Source organism: Marmota monax, unplaced genomic scaffold, assembly GCF_021218885.2.
Source record: "Marmota monax isolate L192 unplaced genomic scaffold, Marmota_monax_Labrador192_F-V1.1 WCK01_AAM20220418_F8-fsc00061, whole genome shotgun sequence".
Classification (NCBI taxonomy): Eukaryota; Metazoa; Chordata; class Mammalia; order Rodentia; family Sciuridae; genus Marmota; species Marmota monax.
Genome location: NW_026695230.1, coordinates 17011049 through 17036087, shown reverse-complemented (window position 1 = coordinate 17036087; position 25039 = coordinate 17011049). Strand labels below are relative to the sequence as shown.

The following is a 25039-nucleotide window of genomic DNA, read 5'->3' as shown; positions in this document are numbered from 1 at the left end:
AGCATAAACTAGATACATCAGTCAACCAATAAGGAATCGCCACACTTAATGGCTTGCTTTTGTTACTTCTCAAACCACTCCCTCTGGCATTTTGCCAGGCACCATCCAGACTTGTTTACGAACTCTAACATTCCCCTGGCAAAATGCCAGGTGTTATTTTGACTTGTTTACAGACTCTAACACATGTGGTAAAGATCTCCCAACCTGTAGGCTCTCTCTTAACGTTATTGTTTCCTTTGTTGAGAAGAAGCTTTTTTTAATTTGAATCCATCCCATTTATTGAATCTTGATTTTACTTCTTGCACTTTAGTAGGAGTCTTGTTAAGGAAGTCAGATCATAGGCCTACATAGTGAAAATTTGGGCCTATTTTTTCTTCTATTAGCCATAGGGTCTCTGTTCTAGTGCCTAAGTCTTTGATCCACTTTGAGTTTATTTTTGTGCAGGGTGAGAGAGAGAGGTTTCATTTCATTTTGCTACATATGGATTTCCAGTTTTGCCAGCACCATTTATTGAATAGGCTATCTTTTCTCCAGTGAATGTTTTTGGCACCCTTGTCTATTATGACATAACCATATATGTGGGTTTGTCTCTGGGTCCTCTATTCTGTACCATTGGTCTACAAGTCTAATTTGGTGCAAATACCATGCTGTTTTTGTTACTATAGCTCTGTAGTATAGTTTAAGGTCTGGTATTGTGATGCCTCCTGCTTAAATTTTCTTGCTAAGGATTGCTTTGGCTATTCTGGGTCTCTTATTTTTCCAAATAAATTTCATGATTGCTTTTTCAGTTCTGTGAAGAATGTCATTGGGATTTTAATAGGAATTGTATTAAATCTGTAATAATGCGTTTGGTAGTATGGCCATTTTGACAATATTAATTCTGCCTATACAGGAGCATGGGAGATCTTTCTATCTTCTGAGGTTTTCTTCAATTTCCTTTAGTGTTCTGTAGTTTTCATTATAGAGGTCTTTCACCTCTTTTATTAGATTGATTCCCAGGTGTGTGTGTGTGTGTGTGTGTGTGTGTGTGTGTAGGCTATTGTGAAGGAATAGTTTTCCTAATTTCTCTTTCAGTGGATTCATCACTGATGTATAGGAATGTGTTTGATTTATGAGTGTTTATTTTATATCTTGCTACTTTGCTGAATTCGTTAACAGCTCTAGAAGTTTTCTGGGGGAATTTTCTGATCTTCTAGATATAGAATCATGTCATCAGCAAATAATGATAGTTTGAGTTCTTCTTTACCTATTTGTAACCCTTTAATTTCTTTCTTTTGTCTAATTGCTCTGGCTAGAGTTTCCAGGATGATGTTGATAGAAGTGGCCCCACAATTCACAATAGATAAACTGTGGAACCAACCTAGATGCCCCTCAGTAGATGAATGGATTTAAAAAATGTGCATATATACACAATGGAATAGTACTCAGAATAAAAGAGAATAAAATCATGGCATTTGCAGGTAAATGGATGGTGTTGGAGAAAATAATGCTAAATGAAGTTAGCCAATCCCCAAAAAAACAAATCCCAACAGCATGGTACTGGTACCAAAACAGGCGGGTGGACCAATGGTACAGAATAGAGGACAGAGACCAATCCACAAAATTACAACTACCTTATATTTGACAAAGGTGCTAAAAGCATGCAATTAAGAAAGGATAGCATCTTCAACAAATGGTGCTGGGAAAACTGGAAATACATATGCAACAAAATGAAACTGAATCCCTTTCTCTCACCATGCACAAAAGTTAACTCAAAATGTATCAAGGAGCTTAGTATCAAACCAGAAACTCTGCTTCTGATAGAAGAAAAAGTTGGCTCTAATCTCCATCTCGTGGGGTTGGGCTCCAAATTCCTTAATAGAACACCCATAGCACAAGAGTTAAAATCAAGAATCAACAAATGGGACATACTCAAACTAAAAAGTTTTTTCTCAGCAAGAAAAACAATAAGAGAAGTAAATAGGGAGCCTACATCCTGGGAACAAATTTTTACTACTCACACTTCAGATAGAACCCTATCCAGAGTATACAAAGAACTCAAAAAATTAAGCAATAAGAAAACAAATAACCCAATAAACAAATGGGCCAAGGATCTGAACAGACACTTCTCAGAGAAGGACATACAATTAATCAACAAATACACGAAAAAATGCTCACCATCACTAGCAATCAGAGAAATGCAAATTAAAACCACACTAAGATACCATCTCACTCCAGTAAGATTGGCAGCCATTATGAAGTCAAACAACAAGTGCTGGCGAGGATGTGGGGAAAAGGGTACACTTATACATTGATGGTGGGACTGCAAATTGGTGCAGCCAATCTGGAAAGCAATATGGAGATTCCTTGGAAAGCTGGAAATGGAACCACCATTCCACCCAGCTATTCCCCTTCTCGGACTATTCCCCAAAGACCTAAAAAAGAACATACTATAGGGATACAGCTACATCGATGTTCATAGCAGCACAATTCACAATAGCTAGACTGTGGAACCAACCTAGATGCCCTTCAATAGATGAATGGATAAAAAAAATGTGGCATTTATACACAATGGAATATTACTCGGCACTAAAAAATAACAAAATCATGGCATTTGCAGGGAAATGGATGGCATTAGAGCAGATTATGCTAAGTGAAGCTAGCCAATCCCTAAAAAACAAATGCTGAATGTCTTCTCTGATATAAGGAGGGCAACTCAAAACAGAGCAGGGAGGAAGAGCATGAGAAGAAGATTACCATTAAACAGGGACGAGAGGTGAGAGGGAAAGGGAGAGAGAAGGGAACTGCATGGAAATGGAAGGAGACCCTCATTGTTATACAAAATTACGTATAAGAGGAAGTGAGGGAAAAAGGAAAAAAAACAAGGGAGAGAAATGAATTACAGTAGATGGAGTAGAGAGAGAAGATGGGAGGGGAGGGGAGAGGAGGGGGGTAGTAGAAGATAGGAAAGGCAGCAGAATACAACAGACACTAGTATGGCAGTATGTATAAATGTGGATGTGTAACCAAATGTGAATCTGCAATCTGTATACATGGTAAAAATGGGAGTTCATAACCCACTTGAATCAAATGTATGAAATATGATATGTCAAGAGCATTGAAACGTTTTGAACAACCAATAAAAAAAAAATCCCAAATGTTTTCTCTGATACAAGGTGGCTGAACCATAATGGGGTAGGGAGGGGGAGCATGGGAAGAATAGACAAACTCTAGATAGGGGAGAGGAGTGGAAGGGAAAAGAAGGGGGCAGGGAGTTAGCAATGATGGTGGAATGTGATAGACATCATTATCCAAAATACAGGTTTAAAGACATGAATTGGTGTGAACATACTTTATAATACAGAGGTATGAAAAATTGAGCTCTATGTGTGTAATAAGAATTGTAATGCATTCCACTGTCATGTATTTAAAAAATAAAATCAAGTAAATATTTTTTTAAAAGTGAAAGAAAGAGGACATCCTTGTCTTGTTCCAGTTTCTAGTGGGAATGCTTTCAATTTTTCTCCATTTAGAATGATGCTGGCCTTGGGTTTAGCATATATAGCTTTTACATGTTGAGGTTTTTCTAGTGCTTTGAACATGAAGGTGTGCTGTATTTTGTGAAAAGCTTTTTCATTGCACATGGCTATACCCATTTTGGGATACCAGCCAGGGCCTGAGGCCTTGATGCTATCTGACTTCCTAATTTTTTAATGCTATGCTCTTGAGGTATTATTTATGCCTATTGTGTGTGTGAAAATATCAAACAGTGGTGTGTTTATACACATCTCCTCCCAGCTCCATCAGTGATGGTAGGTGAAAATTAGCCAGGGGTTGGGAGTATATTTATACGACAGAATTTGCACCTGCTACAAACAATACCTTATTTTTCTGGAAAGCTACTTGTTACACATTGACCAACATACCACTGGGTAGCCATAAACTATAGTCTCCTTTGCTCCTGGAATAGTCCACTGGCTCTACTTCAAAACTCTTTTGTTCAATGCTTAGTTTCCTGACCTATACCTATATATGCCTGATATATAATATTGGCTAAGATAAAATCCAAATGAAGCCATGTATTCTGTTACCTATAAAAAATACTTTTTCCAGAAAGCATCTACCCAAGCTTTTAATTCAAGGAAGGAATGAGGCAATAGGAGAAGTACTGGCTTCCTATTCCTAAAATACAGCTCCACTCCCAACTCTGCTCTTTAATAGCTTAGGCCCTCTTACATTAAGCCCTCTTAGCTTCAATTTACTTACACATAAAATAATAAATCTAATGCTAACTCACTGAATTGTTAAGAATTAAATGGGATGATTTATGAATGTAAAGCTCTTGGTAAAACCATAAAATGTTTTACAAATACCATGTATTGATATTTCAGAGAAGGGGAATTCATATTTTGCAATACCATTCAGTCTGATTTTGACAGCTATAATTTTCACACTCTTTAACTTCAACTCTTGACCTAATTCTTCCAACTCAACATAATAACCTTATCTTTTTCCATGTGACAGTCTTTTAAATACTGAAGTCTGGATTTCAACCACCCTTGTTAGCTCTATCTTCTCAAGGCTAAACAGCTTCAGTTTCTTCAAGCATACAGAAGAAGCCCTTATCTTCCTAGACCCTCTCTTCTGATAATTTGGAAGGAACTAAAGAGCTCTATATTCCTTTTTTACTGCTGTTGTAACAAATCACCATAAACTCAGTGGCTTAAACAATACAAACATTATTTTAGAGTTCTGTGGGTTAAAAGTCCAACAGTTTCATTGGGTAAAGTAAAGGTATCCACAGAGCTGAGTTCCTTTCTGGAGGCGTTAGGTGAGAATCTGTTTCCTTGACAGATTCTTCATAACTGGAAAAGGCTTTCCAATTTCAAAGACTCATGTGATTAGACTGGGCCTACCTAGATAATCCAGGGAAATCTCCCTATTGTGATTTAGATATGAGGTGTCTCCCAAATGTTCATGTGTGAGACAATGCAAGAATGTTCAGAGGCAAAATGATTAGATTAAACTAATCAGTGGAATAATCCACTGATATGGATTAACTGGGTGGTAACTGCAGGCAGGTAGGATGTAGCTGGAGGAAGAAGGTACTTGGGGTGTGCCTTTGGGGTATATTTTATCCATAGTGAGCAGAGCCCCCCCCTTCTTGACTGCCGTATCCTGAGGTGCTTTCTTCCGTCACACCCTTCTGCCATAATGTTCTGCCTCACCTTGGGTCCAGAGGTGTGTAATTGGCCAACCATGTACTGAACCTCTGAAACCATGAGGCAAAATAAACTTCTCCTCCTCTAGGTTGTTCTTGTCAGGTCTTCTGGACACAATGATGAAAAAGCTAACTGAAACACTCCCATCTCAAGATTCTTAACTTTAATCAATTCTACAGTAGTTCTTTTGCTCTACAACATGTACAGATTCCAGGGATTCCAGCCCGAACATCTTTGGGGTGGGGTAGCATTATTCTGCCTACCACAAGCTCCTTTAGGAATTTCATTGTATGATTTTTCTTTCTTACATTTATCAACATAATTTACCATATCCATAATTTTAATTTTAAAGTTGATATAGATAGATAGATAGATAGATAGATAGATAGAGTCATGCACCACATAACAAATTTGGTCAGTGATGAACCACATGTGCAATGGTGGTCCCAGAAGATTATAAAGGAACTGAAAAATCCCTATCATCTAATAACATACATCAAAGTGAATGGAACAACATAGCACAATGCATTACTCAGGTGTTTGTGGTTATGTTGGTATAAACAGACCTATTGCCAGTCACATAAAAATATAGTACATTCATTTATGTACAGTACATAATACTTCATAGTAAATGACTATGTCATGGGGTGGGGTATTCTTAAGGGCACCCCTAATGAAGAATCTCTATACCCACATCAGAAATTGTGTGGGTAAATAAGTCTCTCTTTTTTAATACACAGTGGCAACTGAGAAAAATAAAATAATAATTCAATTTAACAGGCATTTAATAAGAACCTATAGTATGAAATTGATTTTTGAATGCAAAGATAAATCAGACTCCTATCATGAAGATCTTTCAGTCCGTATTTCTCAGACATTAAACCTGATCCACAGTAACAAATACAATTTGACATCATGACTCAATACACACACACACACACATACTGAAATAAATGTTTCATAGAAAATACCAGTAGTATTTGTAATACACTCTATATTCTAGTCCCTTTTTAAAAATTCTTGTCACAACACTCCCCACCCCACTAAATTGATTTTACTGCCCAGTAATGATCATGGTCCAAAGTTTGACCAAATTGTTATTGAAAAATATCAATCTGGACATATGACCAATTAATTTTAACACAAAGGAGAATTAATTACATGTTCAGTGCAGATTGATACCATGGAAACACAAAACAAATAATTTTACTGGGCCATCCAGGATCTACTGCATACAACTGTACACATGGATGGAAATCAACTAATAGAAATTAAGAATGGATCATTATTGGTCTCCTATTTTCCCAGTCTAAATGGAAGACAAGCGGCTAAAATATTTGATACACAAAGTAATGGCAAAGTTTAGATATAAAATTGGGAGTTATCTATTTATTGTTTAGATACTACTGTTTACCTTGTTCTTATCTGCTCGGCCTCTCTGGGATCAGCAGTCAACCCATACAATACCCAGTGCCTAGTCACTGTCAAGAATACCTCCAGGTGACTCTTCAGTACCCAGTTTTGCTCCAATTTTCCCATTTTCCCTATACTATGTGGCATTAATAAACATTATCAAATGTTGTGAAAATCTGGTTTAAATGCATTGGGCAGGCAAAGGCGTGGCAGTATTGTGTCACATACATGTTTAATCTCATTCAGTAGATAAATTACTGCTTAACTCATTGATCTTGCCATACCCATGGACCTTACAGAAGTGAAAGAACTATCAAGTATCTAAATATTTTGAGAATCACAAATGAATAAGCTTCTAAGAATTTAGCATTCTATGTACTTATTACTAACTACTACATTTTTATTATATCTAGAAAATAATTTTGCTCTAACAGGACATTCCACTAATATCCTCCTCCTCATAAGACAAAGGCAGGAATGTCAAAAAGACAATAGTGGATAATTTGATGACAGAACAGGAGTATCCAAGTGATGCAGTGTTAGGAAGACATGTTGAAGATGAAAAAAAAGGCCCACAAATCAAAAATTTTGTAAAAAAGCAAGGAAACAGATTTTCCTAGAGTGCTTGAAGAAGAAACACAAGTCTTCTGAAAGTGAAACTGATTTTAGACATCTGACTTCCAAACAATAAAATTTTTTTTAAAAAATCATGGTGTTTTAAGCCACTAAATTCATGGTAATTTGTTACAACAGCAATAGAAAACTAGCACATTCACTAGTACAGAGCTGAATCTTTTTATATGGACATGCTGGTGTCCCTGGCTGTGCAAGAGAAGTTGAAAAGGTGTCCTGCCTACTACTCCTTAGGATGAAAGAGTCTTTGCATCTATGGAGATGAGAATTACACAGTACTTTGAAATTGAATGAGAATATATAATATCAGTACCAAGTGAGGAATAAAAACCCAATAATAGTCTGAAATAAAAATTACTATTTTTTTACATTGAGGTATTAGAAAAGAGGGTCTTAGAGCTGGGGATGTGGCTCAAGCGCTAACGCGCTCGCCTGGCATGCGCAGGGCGCTGGTTTTGATCCTCAGTACCACATACAAATAAAAAAAATAAAGATGTTGTGTCCACCGAAAACTGAAAAATAGATATTAAAAATTCTCTCTCTCTCTCTCTCTCTCTCTCTCTCTCTCTCTCTCTCGTAAAAAGGAAAAAAGAAAAAGAAAAGAGGGTCTTAAGTTTTAAGATCAGGGATGAGAAGGCAGAGGAAACAAAAGCATTATAAGGTCTCACAGTGGGGAATAGGGAAAGAAAAAGTAGCCCAAAATAAAATCAAATTTACTGGTATGAAAAGAAAAGGTCTTAGTGGGGAAAATAACAGAAATTTTACTCTCTTATAATAATAGGAAATGTGTATTTGTTTTATCTATTAGAAAAATGAAAATCCCCTACTACCACAAAAAAAAAAGGAGTTAACTATTTGGAAATTTAGAAATGCTTTTATAAAAAGAAAATTAAAACTGCAATTAACTTTCCTAAGTTTATATAAGAATACACCACAATGAATTTCCACATGACATACAACCACAAGACTGGGATCCTAATTAGAATAAGATGTACTCCATGTTTGTAGAAATATGTCAAAATTATACTCTACTGTCATGTATAATTAAAAATTTAGAACAAAAAAAATTTTAAATTGAAATAACAAACTTTCAAGAAGACAATGAAAATAATTCACTTTATAATAAAGAAATTGATGTTCATTTCTCATTTTTTATTCAAGAATGTGAATTCTTTTTTATTTATTTATTTTGTGGTTGTAGATTGACAGCCAGCCTTCATTTTTTTGTTTATTTTTATATGGTGCTAAGGATCGAATTCAGTGCCTCACACATGCTAGGCAAGCCCTCTGCCTGTGAGCTACATACAGCCCCAGCCCACAAAAATGTGAATTCTTGATTTCCCCTCATACCAATGTCCCTTTGTAATAAATGAATATAGCTGATAGTTAGCAGTAGAAAAATACTGAAGAATTATACATAATTATAAGATTAGGAAAGAAATTTGTGTGTACGTTGAAAGATGGGAAGTATGAATTTTCAAGTCAAATACATTGGGTATTGAAAAGATCTATTCTCTAGTTTTATTCTCTAGTTTTGTTCACTTACAGTTTATTGAAGGAAGGGATATATTGCGTACATAGATATTCAACAAATAGAAAAAGTATGGTGAATTTATGTACTGTTTGTTGTTGATATTTCAAATAGAATATTTACTATCTCAGTAATCAGAATTACTTATTTTGAATTTATAACATCAATTTAATTATTCATTTATCTAAATAACATTAAATAAAACCTTATTATATCTAAGGTTAGCTAAATATTAAAAAAAAAAGAAGACAATGAAGAAGAGCATGTTTCTTAGCAAATTTAAGTGACACAGTGAAAGCTATGCTCAGGAAAACTTAGAGCTTCCAAAGCATTTCTCCTAGAGAAACAAAGATGAAAAAGAAAATTAACCCAGTGCTTACTTTTTCTGATTTTCTTTGGTTTTTTTTTTTTGGGGGGGGGGGGGGGATGAAACACAGAAAAAAAAAAACACAGAAAGTAGGAAGAAAAATGAATGAACATCAGATAATGAAACTAAAATATTTCAAATAGTAATGAACAAATCTAAAAACTGTTTCCCTGAAAGATTAAGATTCAACTCTGGTTAAAGAAAACTGAGAGAAAAGTACATAAAAGTTTATGTTTATCTGTGCTTAATGCATTTTTTATCTGACATTTGATACTTTCTAAACACATATGGCATTTATAAAACAGTAGTACTTGCAATTTTGTATCTCAGTTACAGTGCTGAGTAATAGTGGCTTGAAACAACAATTATTTTATTATGTTCACAGATTTTATAGGTCAGAAATTCAGGAAAGGCTCATATAAGGCCTTTCATGTGATTGCACTGACAATGGGGTTGTAGTTATCTGAAGGTTCAAATTAGTGTATCTAAAGATGGGTCACTCAACCAGCTGGCAATACATGTTGCTTGATAGCCAAGGCTATCAACAGGGATGTGCACACATGGCGTTTCTAGCATGATGGGCCCAGAATAATCAGACTTCTTTCATGGCATCACACTTCCCCAAGACTGAGTATTCCTGAACTGAGTAAAGTTGGATGCCTTTTCAACACCTTGGAAGTACATAGCATCGTATCTGCTGTATTCTATTAGTTGAAGTAATCACACACCTGCCAAAATTAAAGGTGAATGAACATTAACCCACATTTTGTAATAATTGTTGTTTCAAGTGTCAAAATTTTTCAGAAATGTTTTAAAACCATCATAAAAACAAATTTGAAACCTAGAGGAAATAGTTTTCAGCAAAATACAAACTCTCAAATGTGCCCAAGAAAAGATAGAAAACTTGAAAAGATAAAATGCTATAGAAGAGGGGCTGGGGATATAGTTCAGTTGGTAGAGTGTTTGCCTCGCATGCACAAGGCCCTGAGTTCAATCCCCAGCACCACCAATTAAAAAAAAATGCTATAGAAGATAGGGAAAAAGTGATTAAAAATCAGCCATCAAATAAGTGCATCAGGCAATATCACTGCTGAGTTCTATGTAACTTTTAAAGAAGAGAAACATTCGGGCAATGCTAACAATGCTGTCCACAGAACACACTGAGTAGCAGTGATTTAAACCAAAGGTTAGCAAACTATGGCCCAGTGGCCAAACCTGGACTATCACATATTTTTACAAATCAAGTTGCACTGGAATACAACTACACAGATTCATTTACACATAATCTATGTTTACTTTTGCATTACAGTGGCAGAGTTGAAAAGGTACAACAGAGACTGTATGGCCCACAAAGGCTAAAATACTTCCCATCTGGCCCTTTATCAGAAAAATTTGCCATCCCCTACTTAAACCACTATCTTATACTATCTCACATTTTCTCTCTTCCAAACATCAGCAGATTTTTTGGATAGTCTACTGATATATTCATCCTAATGGGATAATGTACAAAATTAATACAACAAATAGCTTTCATTTCATATATTATCTGCACTCAGTTAGCAATAACCTGAATCTTTATGTTGAAGAGGATATGAGACTGACGGAGCTGGGAGAGAAAGAATTGCAATCGACTAGAGATGTCTACCATGGGCACAGTAAGGGGTAACTTGCAGCATGCCTGCTATGTATTTGCTGAGCATAATTGTAAAATATATGAGGTTTAAGACTCTTTTCAAAAACTGTTCGATAACTGCAACAAAATATGGATGTAATGCACCCATTTTTAACTGCACCATTAAAATATATCAGCTTGTTCTCCAAAGGCTGTGGAAGTTATTGTAATAATATGCAAATGTTTCACATTCATAAAAATGTACAGAAAATAAAACCATTTTGTGATTTTATCAGAGTATAATCCAGACCAATTCTGTCATATTTGTACACAAGATATCTGAGATTAATGTCTGCTCTTGAAAGAATACTACTAACATTTCAAATGCTATGAGCCTATATTTTATCAGTTGAAAATGTTCTGATTATTAAGACATCTTTCAAAGATCCTAACTCCAAATTTTGGGGGTGATTTTTGTACAGTAACACTATTTTCCCATGATGTTAGTTCCAAAATAGTGGCCCAGAACATACCAACAACAGAAATTATACTTTATAACTTTCATATTTATATCATTACTTAAAACAAAAATGTTGGTTGTTCTAGGAAAAAAATTGCACAAGAAAATTTATGTATATGTTTGTTGTCATAGGCAGAAGAAAAGCTGCAGACGAAAATTGCCAGTTGGGTAATAAAGAGTTAAATACCAAACCCCAGCAGAGTAAGAGGTAAGTATCAGGGGTGCCACAGAGAGCACTAATGGTGCTATAGACGAACTAGCCACATAGAAATGTCCTAGAAGAATGAGGGTTGGACAGGTATAGCCAGACATGGAGTTTTTCTCTTCATTGTGCCCCTACATTGACAAAGCCTAGCACAGAAAAATAACTCAATTAATATTTATTGAAGGAAGGATAGAAAGCATAAAAGGTGAGAGGGAGGGAAGGCAGCAGTTCAAACCAAAAGCTGAAGTTTTCTAAACCATTCCAGCAAAGCTGTGACTCCAATCTAACTACCAGATGGTGTTTGTACAGCAAAGTTGGGGAAGGTGACTGGTAGCCAAGAAGTCTCTCCACCAGAAATAAAGGTAGCTGGAGAATCAGCCTGCAGTTACTAAGGGACTGACCTTCTAAGGCCTGGAGCAGCTCTGGAAAGGACACAATGGCTCCTGACACATCAGAAGCAGGTATCTGTTTCTCGCAGTCCCAGGTACACTGTCTCTAAATATTATAAAGACAACTGTACACCGGGGAAGAATAAAGAATTTCTGGGACTTTTAACCTTGAAATGCAAAATAAAGCTGTATTTATTTCATGGTTTTATTTATTTATGTTTTTACTTATTTATTATGGTTTTATTTATTACACAGTTTCTCTGGTAACCCTATATAAATAATACTTAGCAAGAGGAAGGGCAGAAAGGCAGAATATCTGCTGTGCAGTTGATGATATTTGTCCAAGCATGCTGGGTGAAATATATCACCAAAGCAGGAGAATTCCAAATTGTATCTACCAGAGATGCTTTTAGAACTAGGGATCCAATTTTTATGCCTAAAAATTGTGAATCTCCTGAAAATATATGCAAAAATGCATATGTGTGCATTTTTCTGAGAAGAGATTCCAATACTTCCATCAGAATTCCAAAAGAGTTCAAAATACACCCCACCTCCCCAAAATATTAAAAACCACACTGCAATGTTTTACACATTGTAGGTTAGTTGTTAGGCATACATTTTAAAATTAAATAGGATAGAAAGTTTAAGAGTATAACACTGGCCAGAGTGGGTGGTGCATACCTGTAATCCAAGCAGCTCAGGAGGCTGAGGCAGGAGGATCGAGAGTTCAAAGCCAGCCTCAGCACCTTATCAAGGTTCTAAGCAGCTCATCAAGACCCTAAAATACAAAAAAGGGCTGGGCATGTGGCTCAATAGGTAAAGGCCCTGAGTTCAAACCCTGGTACAAAAAGGGTGGGGGGTATAACACTGATCATAGGGTATTATTTGGTTCAAACTTGCTTCAGGGGTGTGTATATGTCTGTGTGTAGCAAGGTGAATTTTTTTCATATTGAAGTCTTGGCCAAAAATTCAGAAGTCATTGTTAGAGGAATGAAAATGATTGTATTCAGTGAGAGGCCAAGAATTCAACTTTCCAACATATTAATTCATCATTCATTGAAAACAATTAGGTGATCTGTGGCTCCAGTGGGCATTATACTATTTTGAGTGGCATATGATCCACCAAAACAAACCTATTATTAGGGAACTATGATCTACAATATTTAGAAATGGAAGTGTATCTCTCCAAGGTTGAAGGGAAAGCGAGACAGGTAAGCGAGCAATGAAAGATAGAGACCAGGCAGAGATACATAAGAGAGTTTATTTGTCAGAGCTGACAAATAAAGGCCATCTCTTTATAGGAGAGAGAGGCAAAACAGGCTTGAGTTCTGGGACTTATATGGGGGATGCTCAGGAATCATAGCTGGGTAGGTCATAATGCCGGGGTTAAGGGTTGAGTTGGTATGGGGAAGTGGAGAGCCTTTCTCAGAAAGGCCCTTGGGTGGGAAAGTGAAACTTCTTCCTTAAAATGGTGGTTGTCACTTAAGATGGGCATCCAGATGCTAAGCAAGGACCTCATAAAGGACCTGCTGCTCTCAAGGAGACCACAGACTATAAAGAGGTGTCTACCAAAAGGTCTCTGTGCACTGAGTATCTTTGGAAAAATGTAAAATACTGAGTAAAATGTTTAGAAATGAAAATACTGCTAATATATTTCCCTAGGCTAATTAGGTCCTGCAAGAATCTTCAAAAGGTATCAGGAAAGAGGCCTAAACCTGGTACAGTCTTTGAAAAATTAACTCCTTTATAAAAAAAAAAAGAGACAGAAGAGCATGGAAATGTTGACATGACTTCCTGGGTATGAAAGTATCATTCTAGTCCTAATAATCAGTATCTGGTATTGCATTTCTCTTCTCTTCTATACCTCAGTACAAGAAACATTAATGGTCCAGGTATTGATTCATTGAACTTACTGTGTAGAATATTACTAAAGCACCTCACCAGTTTGAGTTGTCCCAGACAATGCAAAACTTTCAAAACTACCAGTATGTTCTGCACATTAAGACCATTATGTTTCCCCAACCTACCCCAAAACCTAAAAATCTCCCTCTCAGATAGGTCCTAACTTGGGGTTCAAGTATATCTGAGATCAAAAGTAAAGCAGTATACTGACATTCTCCAGAATACTCACTGGAGAACCTGACAAAAGAAAAAGAGATGCACAGATACTAACACACAGGAATTCTTTCCCCACAGACCCCAGATTCTCACCAAGTCCTCTTAACTATTTGACACAGAGCATCTGATGAATTTTACTACCTCATTCTTAAATGAGAAACACAGGCAAGAATAGCTAGACATTTTAGGAAAGACTCAAGAGCAAAAGAAAACAAAATAAATAGAAAAGAAAATCAACACAGAGAGAAGGCCAGAAAAACTATGCCCATATATAAAATATCTTCCAAGAGTAAAAGACATCATATCCAAGAGATAAGAAGCTACAATATAAAATTTTTTCATAAACCAAAATTTCTAGATCACTGAAAACTTTTATTTTTAAATTGACATAAAAATTGCGCATCTATCGGAAGTACCAACATGTGTATACATTTTGTAATGTTCAAATCAAGGTCAGTATATCTACCTACTCAAACACTTATCTTTTTTTAATATTTATTTTTTTTAGTTGTAGTTGGACAAATACCTTTATTCCATTCATTTATTTTTATGTGGTGCTGAGGATCGAACCAGGGCCCCGCGCATTCTAGGCGAGTGCACTACCGCTGAGCCACACAACCCCAGCCCTTATCTTTTCTTTTTCTTTTTCTTTCTCTCTCTCTCTCTCTCTCTCTCTCTCTCTCTCTCTCTCTCTTTTGTAGTTATAGATAACAGCATGCCCTTATTTTAGTTGTTCTATTTTTATTTGGTGCTAAGGATTAAACCCAGTGCCTCACACATTCTAGGTGGGTGCTTTGCCGCTGAACTACAGCCCTACCCCCTCATTTCTTTGTGAACACTCACATCCTTTCTTCTAGATTCTTTTAAATATATAATACATTATCTATAGCCACCCTACTGTACAACAGAACACCAGAACTTATTTCTCCCAAGTCTAATAGACCCTTAAAATTTAAAAATAAAAAATACACAAAAGAGAATACAAATTTGAGAAATAACTTGGACAATAAACCAAATGAAAAATGGGAGTGAATAGATGAGAAAATTTTAAAAGAATTGACCCAGAAGGCCTAACATTTGTATGACAGGAGATAAAGCAGAAAAAATAAAAAGGAAGAAATTATGAAAGAAAGAATGCAAATAAACTTTCCCAGGAGTAAAAACCATGAATTTCTAAAATGAAAGGACCCACAGATTCCATAGAAAAGTTGATGAAAGAATGATACACATTAACAATCTTTACCTAATTCTAAACACCAAGAATAGAGAGAAAACCAGTGAAGAAACTTCACATTGTAGGCAGCAGGCTGATACATCCATTGATCAATATTAGCTACACTAAATATGGGAGAAGCTGACACTATTAAGTGGTCAAATGTGATGCAAGAGAAAATGCATAGCACCAGCTATGAAGTATTACTGTTTAACAATTGAACTAGAATTTAATCAACCTAAATCTAAATCTTAGCAAGTTTTTATGTTGATTTTTTTTTCAGTACTAAAATTTCATTTGTAATTTCTTTATTTATCTTGTATTTCTCTTCTGAGACATTCTGGTTTTCTCTTTTGTTTCAAATATATTCATAATAGCTCACTGAAGCATTTTTATCATGAGTGCCTTAAAAGTCTTGTCAGATAATTCCAACATTTGTGTCATCTTAGTGGTATCTGTTACCGTCTTTTCTCATTCAAGTTGAGATCTTCCTATTCCTTAGTATAATGAGTGATTTTCTATTGTATATAGGACATTTCTGCTTAAACTGACATGAAAAATGGACATGTCATGAATCAGTTTTCTTGAGGAAAAAAACCACATGTATTACTAACAAAGCTAATATTTAAATAGCACTTACTATGTGCCAGGGGTATTGGTATACTGAGTATTTTGTACATATTAATTCATTTAATACTTACTACCTAATGAAGTAGGTATTATAATTATCCTCATCTTAAAAATTAGAAAACTGAGGTTAAGTAACTTGCGAATGTCACACAACTAGCAAATGACTATGCCAGAAAAATGAATGAAAAATAATCTGCCTCAAAAGTCCACATTCTTCAAACAATTATGCCATATGCCTTTAATAATTCATTACTTTGTATTATTTGTGTAAATGTGTCATTGTTTCTCTATACACAAAGAAAGGAATTAAGATGACTTGTCATTTCTGTAATCAAAAGTATGATATGAATGGTGATTTTTGTGGCTACAAACTAAAGAAAAAGGTCAAAAGTAGGAAATTAGAAAAATAAAGGGCTCAGAAAAATGGGCAATTTCCAAATAATTTTGCAATGACATAACCTAACAAGATGTGTTCTCTCCTCTAGTGTGTGGAGCTCAATAAATGGTTGTCAAATGACTTAATATACACATGTATGCCTGTCTCTACAAACTTTGAAAAAAGAGCAGGATGTATACTCCTCTTAAAAGATGCTAAGAAGGAAAAGAATATAGAGCTCTAATCTTCTAATAGGAAGAGCCCCTAAAATTCAGGGGTTAGGAATTTGCTTTTTCAAACGATAGCTATAGGTCCATGAACCACGGCTGCCACGCCAATGCAATGTAACCATTCTAATACGATGATATCTAAAAACTAAGAGGAAAGTTTTCAAATATACTGATGATATAAAACAGGGTATGTAAGTGTAACAAGTGCCCAGAATCTCTTCTTCCCTCGATAAGCAACCACATCCAAGATACATCAGATCTAACCAGAAGGATTTTACTATTGCATGAAAAGGCCTCCTGTGGGTAAAAATCAGCAATGGCTTTCTGAACAAATAGAATTTTAGATAGTTTTGTTTAAAATAATAATAATAATCCAGGTAAAGATTAAGAATCACATATCCCCTTTATAGACTGATATATTCTCAAGCCCAGTCCTCTAGGGGATTGATGCTAATCTCTAGACACTGAGCTCCATCTCAAACGAATTTCTCTTTCCCTTGTCTAATGAGTGATCATTTGGGAGACACAGTATAAGCAAATACAGAAGGGGAGTAAGCCAATTGGCCAACACAAAGATTAAAACTGACCTGGAGACACTACAGCCAAACTCAGCAGAAACAGGTTATTCCTACAAACAGGTAGGCATCTTTTCACTTTTATCCTTAAGCAACCCCAAAATATTAATACCAATAAAAGTAAACTACTCAATAATTTGCACTGCAACAAAGCAGCAAGTTTTAGAGAATATATCCATAACTGCTTCTTTATGTTAAAGAAGGCTGCTTAGCAACACATGCAATAATTATTTGGTGTTAAGATAGTCATAAGATTTATTTAGCATTTAACTAACATAAATATATGTACAAGAACTTGGATTACAATGTTCTTAATAACTAATTCAAAATGAAAATATTACACAAATAGTGGTTAATATAAATTTTACACTTCTATAGATTAATAAGTAATATTTGCTGTATCATCCTTCAGTGAATCACAGACTAAAGAAAAGACTGCATGATCAATTTAGATTCCAAACACTATACAATGGAAAATAGATGAAGTAATTAAAGACCCTAAAGAATTTAGTTCAGTTATATCTTTAAGATTCGAATTGGATTAAATTATACCAAATAGTTGAAAAATGTGTACATTTTCAATGAGCATATGGTTTAAAAACTGACCTAATTTACTAATGAAAGAACAAGAGGCTTTTCATCTCTCCTTTTCCACAGAGGTTTTTTTTTTTTTAAATAGTTCTCAGTTTTTTTTCACTCAGTACTATAATACAGTTTTACATTTCCTGTTTTATCTGCTGAAGCAAGATAACTCTGTAGCTATTGTCCAGGTAGATTTTCATTTCACCCAGACCATAGTTTCATATAAAGTAAATTTCCTAACTTTAGAGAACTTAACAACTGCTCCTAATCAGAAACTCTTTAGGCAAGGCCAAGGGAAAAAAAAAAATGAAAGAAATTCTGTTCAAATACAGTATGAACAGCTCCTTACTAAACAGCTTTTCTCCCCAACTCCAGTGTATTAGTACATTCCATGAACACCTTTATATCACCATATATTTAAAATAAAAAATATAAAACTATACCGTCTTAAGTCACTGGCTATTTTACTTTTCTTTTTTCAATTGTTTCACAGCTAAAATCTGTGATATTACAATCCCCTCCAAAAGACTTAAATAGTATTAAAACACTACTTTCAATTTAAAGGGCAAAATATCTGGAAAATTAAGGTCATGATGTTAGAGAGTCTAATGGAGTATGGATTTCTGCTTGAAGTACTTCAACCAGAAACCTCAGCAATCTTAAATCTGCCTCTCCTGGATATAATAAGTTTTAGAGCTTTGAATGAATTTTCAGAATATGTTTCATATCTCTCATAACTTCAGAAAAAAGATGCAGCAAAGAAGCAAAGAGAATAGTCTCTATAATAATAGAATTTTTATTCAGTATCAATAAGTTACAGAGCCTTTAAAACAAAAGATGAATAGAATCATTCTTAAAGGAGTAAAAATAACAAGTATTCACAGCTTTCTTTAAGAATTTATTCTTAGATACAAAGCACTTTTCAAAAGATCAAGAAATAGGTTCTTTGATTCAAGATATCATAAATGTTACAGAATTGTGATTAAATCAACTATTATTCTTAAAATATAAGATTTTTATCTCAGTATGTCTATGGTAAATATGGCTAGTTTCATATGCCTTTATAAAACCAAAGTCACGTTTCAGATAGGGCACTACCCAGGAAATATTGACAGAGCAAATCATATGGAACATGTACAAATTTAAAACAGGCAAACAGTGCAAAATATATTTCAAAATGTTTGTCATCTAAAACAGCAGTGCACAATCAGAGATGATTTTTCCTGCCAGGGGACAACTGGCAACTCATCTGGGGTCATTTTTTGGTTTCACAATTAGGGGAGTACTACTGGCATTTAGAGGATTAAAAACCCAGGATGCTGCTAAATACCTACAATGCATAGGACAGCCTCACAACAAAGAATTAGCCAGCTCAAAATGTAGATGTACCAAGGTTGAGAAAGCTTGATCTAAAATAATACCAAGCATGTGATCAAGTATACTTGAACAATGAACAAATATTTGCTGAATTAATGAATTTTAATAAATAAAAATATGTAGTTTCTACTTTTTATAGCTTCTTCTTATAAGTCAAGACCAAATAATTAAAAATGAAATACTCTTTAGAAATACTTATTATAAGTTGGGTATGGTAGCACATTGCCTGTAATCCTAGTAACTTGGGAGGCTAAAGCAGAAGAATCACAAGTTGGAGGCCAGCCTCAGCAACTTAGCACGAACCTATCTCAAAAAGAAATTTTAAAAATGATGGAGATATAGCTCATTGGAAGAGCATCCCAGATTCAATCCCCAGTACTGAAAAAAAAAATTTTTTTTTTAAACCCTCATTGTGTAAACAAAACAATGCAACTAGAAAAAGTTAAAAGGCCCATGCAGGCCTTTACATCTTTTTAAGTAGCAAGTCATAATTTCTAGTCCAAACTTTTTTTTTTACACAATATCTTTATTTATTTATTTTTATGTAGTGCTGAGGGGGCTGGGGATATAGCTCAGTTAGTACAGTGCTAGCACAAATCCCTGGGTTCAATTCCCAGCACCACCAAAAAAAAAAAAAAAAAAAAAGGAGGGGTGTAGTGCTGAGGATCAAATGCAGTGCCTCACAGGAGTACTCTACCACTGAGCTACAACCCCAGCCCCGGTTCAAACAATCTTAAAGGGATATTTAAGACCTTTGGCATCCCCAATTTAATCTAATATCAAAACGACCCCAGAGTGGAAATAAGATTTTTATGTCTTTTGATCCCAATTTACATGTATCCCTGATACCTAGCTAGAGATTGATTTTTGTTAATGAAAAACTGGAATTATGATTCTCTCAAAAAAATATGGGTAATTTTTTTCTTCGTAGCTTTTTAAATTTTTTCAATTTTTTGCTATGTACATAATAATTTGATAAGGAAACCAAATGATGCATTCAAAGAACAGATGCCTCTTATAATCACACATATTCATTAATTTATATAAACTATAATTTTTGCAGGGTTAAGTTTTAAGGACACTAGAGTTAATCATAAAGATATGGAATTCCTAAATGATTCCCCTTTAAAGAACTCAGCACTTATTGTAAGGGGAAAACTAAACATAACTGAGAGAGACTTATAAAGAAATGCTTCTAGCCAAAATAATAATGTTAAATGAATTACAAATACTAAATCAATCATAAATGTTTACACATTATTCTGCTACTGTACTTTCTTTTAGATGTCCTTGGAGATAAATGTTGCCATGAAAAAGATATCATTGCCTTGTATATTTAAATATTACTCTTGAGATGTTATTCCAATAAGAAACATGCTAAGAATTGCATCAGCTGAAGCCATGACCTGGTCCTACCTATCTCTTTTAAATTGAAGAGCAATCTAAAAGCAGTTCAAACATTTATTCAGACAAAAGTGAAGGGCACAACTTCTCAAAGGGAAATGGTTTTTAATAAAAACTTATAAATAGGAAGTTGTCTATCAGAAGTATAAGTCCAAATGAACCAATGAATAAGAAAATTCTATGTGGGATTATTTCAAGCTCATCTGAAGCTACATGTATTGGAAAACCCAAAACAATCAAAATAAGTACATTACCTCGACATGCTTTCAAATCTATTTCTCCCCACTGGGAATCAACAACCAGAGAGGGTGTTGATTTGTTCTTTTCATTCTTTTTTACAGCTAAATGAGCATGCAAACCTTCAAAAGAGAAGAAAAAATGGAAATGACAGCACCATTTATGAATCCAAAATAATCTCTTTGAATCAGTGTCACTGAAATGGGCAAAAGACATATAAATATCCCAATCGAGGAATAGCTCTTTGTAAGAAAATATGAATTTAGAATCATTAACTTTACAAAGGATTTATGTACATATCATTTCCCTGATGTGTTTGTTTAAAGATCACTTACTACTTTTTAAGAACAATCTAGTCACTAACAATTAGCTTATAAATTCTTTCAGCAATTTTCTTTTGAGAACCTACCACATTCAAGGGACTATTAAGGCACAGCGAGAGGACATGAAGCCATCACAGCTTTGGCCTCAAGAGGCATGCTAATCTAGTTAGGAGGATAAATCCCGTCTAGAAATAACTTCAAAACACAGAAGAAAAATAGCTAAAACAATCTGAGGAGAGGGAAAAACGCCAGAAGTATCACACTCCCTAATTTCAAAATATATTATAAAGCTACTGTAACCAAAATAGCATGATACTGATGTAAGAACAAATATACTGACCAATGGAAGAGGGTAGAAAGATCAGAAATAAACCCACACAAGAATGGCCAACTGACTTTCAACAAAGGTCCTAAGGAAATACAATGTGGAAAGAAAAGCCTCTTTCATAAATAGTACTGAGGAAACTGGATATCTGCTTGCAGAAGAATGAAATTGGATGCTTATCCTACTATATAAAAAACCAACTCAAAATGGATTAAAGACTTAAATATAAGACATGAAACTGTAAACATACTAGAAGAAAACACAGGGGGGATGGTTTTTTTTAAAATATAACTCTGAAAGCATAGACAATAAAAGTAAAAATGGACAACTGGGATTGCATCAAAACAAACAGCTTCTGTACAGCAAAAGAAACAAACAAGTGAAGAAACAACACACAGTGGGTAGAGGCAATTGAATTTGCAAACCAGAATGGGGAAAAAATTTGCAAACCACACATTTAATAATGGGTTAATATCCAAAAAAGAAAAGGAATTCAAACAAGTCAATATCAAGAAAACAACCCAATTTTAAAATGGGCAAAGGACCTGAACAGACATTTCTCAAAAGAAGACTCAAATTGCCAACCAATTTATGGAAAAAAAAAAGTTTACCATCACTAATAATCAGAGAAGTATAAATTAAAACTACAGTGGGCAATCACCTCAATCTGCCAGAATGGTTATTATCAAAAAGATAAATGTAGGCAAGGATGTGGAGAAAAGGGAACCTTGTATACTACTGCTGGTGATGTAAATTAGGACATCCACTACGGCAAACAATGTGGAAGAGCGATCCCATTCCTGGGTATTTCCAAAGGAACTGAAATCAATGTCAAAGGGATATCTGAACTTCCATGTTCATTGCAGTGCTCTCCATAGCCAAGATGAATAGCCTATTTGCCCTTCAACAAATGAATGGATAAGAAAAAAAAATGTGGTATGCAGACAGTCCCCACACAACATGGTTTACCTTGTGATTTTTCAACTTTACAGTGTATGAAAACGATACACATTCAGCAGAAACCATACTTCAAATTTTCAATTTTGATATTTTCCCAGATAAACAAATATTCTCTCTTAATGCCTGGTAGAAGCAGGGAGGCACAGCTTCCAGTCAGCCATGCAATCATGAAGGTACAATAACTACTCTATGGTGCACTGTGTTGCCCATGTTTTTTTTCTAGCAACACTTTTTTTTTTCAAAATAGGCTTTGTGTTAGATGATTTTGCCCAACTATAGGTTAACATAAGTGATCTGAGCAGCAATCAGGCTAAGCTATGATGTTCAAAAGTTTAGGTGTATTAAATGCATTTCAAGCTTACAATATTTTCAACTTTCATCCTAACTCAAGGTATACACACACACAGAGAGACACACACACAAATGGAATACTATTCAGTCTTATAAGAAAGAAATTATGTCATTTTCATCACATAAATACACCAGGAAGACATTTTGCTAAGTGAAATAGCAAGGCACAGAAAGACATACCTGCATGATCTCACTTATTTGTGTAATAACAAACTCAAACTCACAGAAATAGAAAGTAAGATAATGGTTACTAGAGGCTGGGGAAAAGGGTGAGAGTAAAGGGAAGGAATTTGGACTTAGTTGTTGGTCAAAGTGTATTAAATCTGTAAACAATAGGAATAAGTTTAGAGATGTATTGCAAAGCAGGATGATTATAAGTCAATAATAATGCATATTTCAAAATAAGTAAAAGAGTACATTTCAAATGTCTCACAACAAAAAATAACAAATAAGTGAAATGATGGATATATTAGTCTTATTTAATCATTCCATATTATACATGTGTGTATCAAACACATGTATAAATATTACATTGTATCATATAAATATATATAATTATGATTTGTCAATTGAAAATATACTAGAAAAAGAAGGGAGACATACCCAAAAACAATAAAAATGTTATAGGAAGTCAGAAGAGATACACAGAAGCTAGTCGAAAGGGGAAAAGAGAGAAAAGAGCACAGGGATTCCATCACAATACAAGAAAGATGGGGGAAATAGAATAAGGGGATTGAGGGGAGAGATAAGGAATGGGATAAGGAGAAAACAGTTAAATGAATCTGACCTAACTTTCCTATGTACATAGACAAATATACTACAGTGAATCTCACCATTATGTATATTTGTAAGACACTAAAAGATGTAAGTAAATAACAGAAAGATCAGTAAAATAGAGGAAAGGGAACAGGGGAGGAAGGAAGGGGAACATAATGGTAAGTAGTGGGGACTGAATTAGAGCAATCATATATCATATATTTATAATTACGTAAAAATGAATCCTGATGTTATGTATAGCTAATGTGAACCAACAAAAAAAATGAAAAAAAATTCAGAAGAAAAAGAAGTGATCTCAGCAAAGACAGTGAGATCAAATGGTAATAACTGAGATAGGCCTGAATATATACACAGAATTTGGATATTCATAGAAGGAATTAAATAAATTGAAAGAGAAGAGAATTTGAGCAAAGGTGGGCATATGAGAAAACACCCATGCTTATCCAGAAGTTCTGTTAACAGAAAGCACTGCAGAGAGGAGAAATTAAAGTTGAAGTAGGACATTTGAGACCAGGGCCAAGTTGGGAGGCTGAAAAGACCTGACTATGAGGTTGAGAACTCTGGATTTTATTGGGTAATTGAGAAGCTGGTAAAGATTTCTAAGCAGAAAAAGCATCATCAAAATTGTGCTTTAGAAAGATCAATCTAGCAGTAATTGAAGTAACTGAGCATCAATCAAATGCAGATGATATAGCACAGTGAATATAATGTAAGCCTGCAGGAATTCAGGATTTCATTTATAAAAATGTAATTTATATGCATCTTTTCAGTAACACAGCTCTATAAACCGTCTTGCTCATAGACTAGTACCTAATTATATAAGCATCTAAAAAGGTCATAAGTACCATGAAATGATATCAAAAAACCTCTTGCCTCTGCCTGGAAATTCTTCCACCCCCTTTCCCTTCCGGTAAACTCCTTCTCCTGTAGGTCTCAGTTTAAATGTCACTTCCTCAGAAAGGCCTTTTTTAAATCACTTATCCAAATTGAGTCCCTCTGTTTTTCACTTTCAAAGGTACTTGTACTTTTTCTTCATAGTACTTAGCACAATTTATAATTAGATTTTTTGGTTACTAATGAATTAAAATCTATCTCCCCCAGTAGAGTGTGAGAAGAGAATCTGTATTTTTGCTCATCATTATATTCTTCATAGTCTAAAATTGTATAACATATTGTAGGCACTTGGCAAATATTTGTTCTATTAAGACTGAATGAATGAAGAAGAGTTGAACAGATTTTAAGGTCACCACTGTAATGCTCCTCTTTGCTAAATATATTATTGGCTAAGATACTTTATTTCAAAGAAAAAAGTAAAAGAAATCAAATTTCAACTTAAACTCCTATGTGTCAATATCAGAATAAGTCTGCATTTCTACAAAGAAAACTTAAGTCTAATATTTAAGTTAAAACATACATCCCTATGTCCCTTATTTTTACAGAAATAATTCACAGTACAACTACTAAGTGGAATAAGGAACAGAATCTGAGTATAAGGTAAGCATTATAAGTTGGATATAAAAAGTGCAACTATAGACCCCTTCATCCACCCATATCATGTCAAAATCTCAAAAAATAACTTCAAAATTTAATATGAAAGATTTTATTTAACCTAAATCATCACTGATGGAGGCAAAAAAAACTCTCAAAGATAACTAAGGTTTTTTCATAAATAGTTCATTTCCAAATAGTA

The 25039-nt window shown here is 34.6% G+C and overlaps 1 protein-coding gene across 8 annotated transcripts in view; it reads right to left on the bottom strand.

Moving 5' to 3' along the window:
* Stk33 (serine/threonine kinase 33) overlaps window positions 1-25039 on the bottom strand; it is a 186723-nt gene that overhangs the window by 120925 nt on the left and 40759 nt on the right. Inside the window, exon 1 of one of the 8 annotated variants that reach the window (XM_058576880.1) lies at window positions 20631-22139. The exons of 6 other annotated variants lie outside the window; for them this stretch is intronic. The gene's annotated coding sequence lies outside the window, so the exon portion shown is untranslated. Of the gene's footprint in view, window positions 1-12552; window positions 14312-20630; window positions 22140-25039 lie in introns of those variants that run through there. One more of the 8 variants, XM_058576881.1, reaches the window with a different exon arrangement.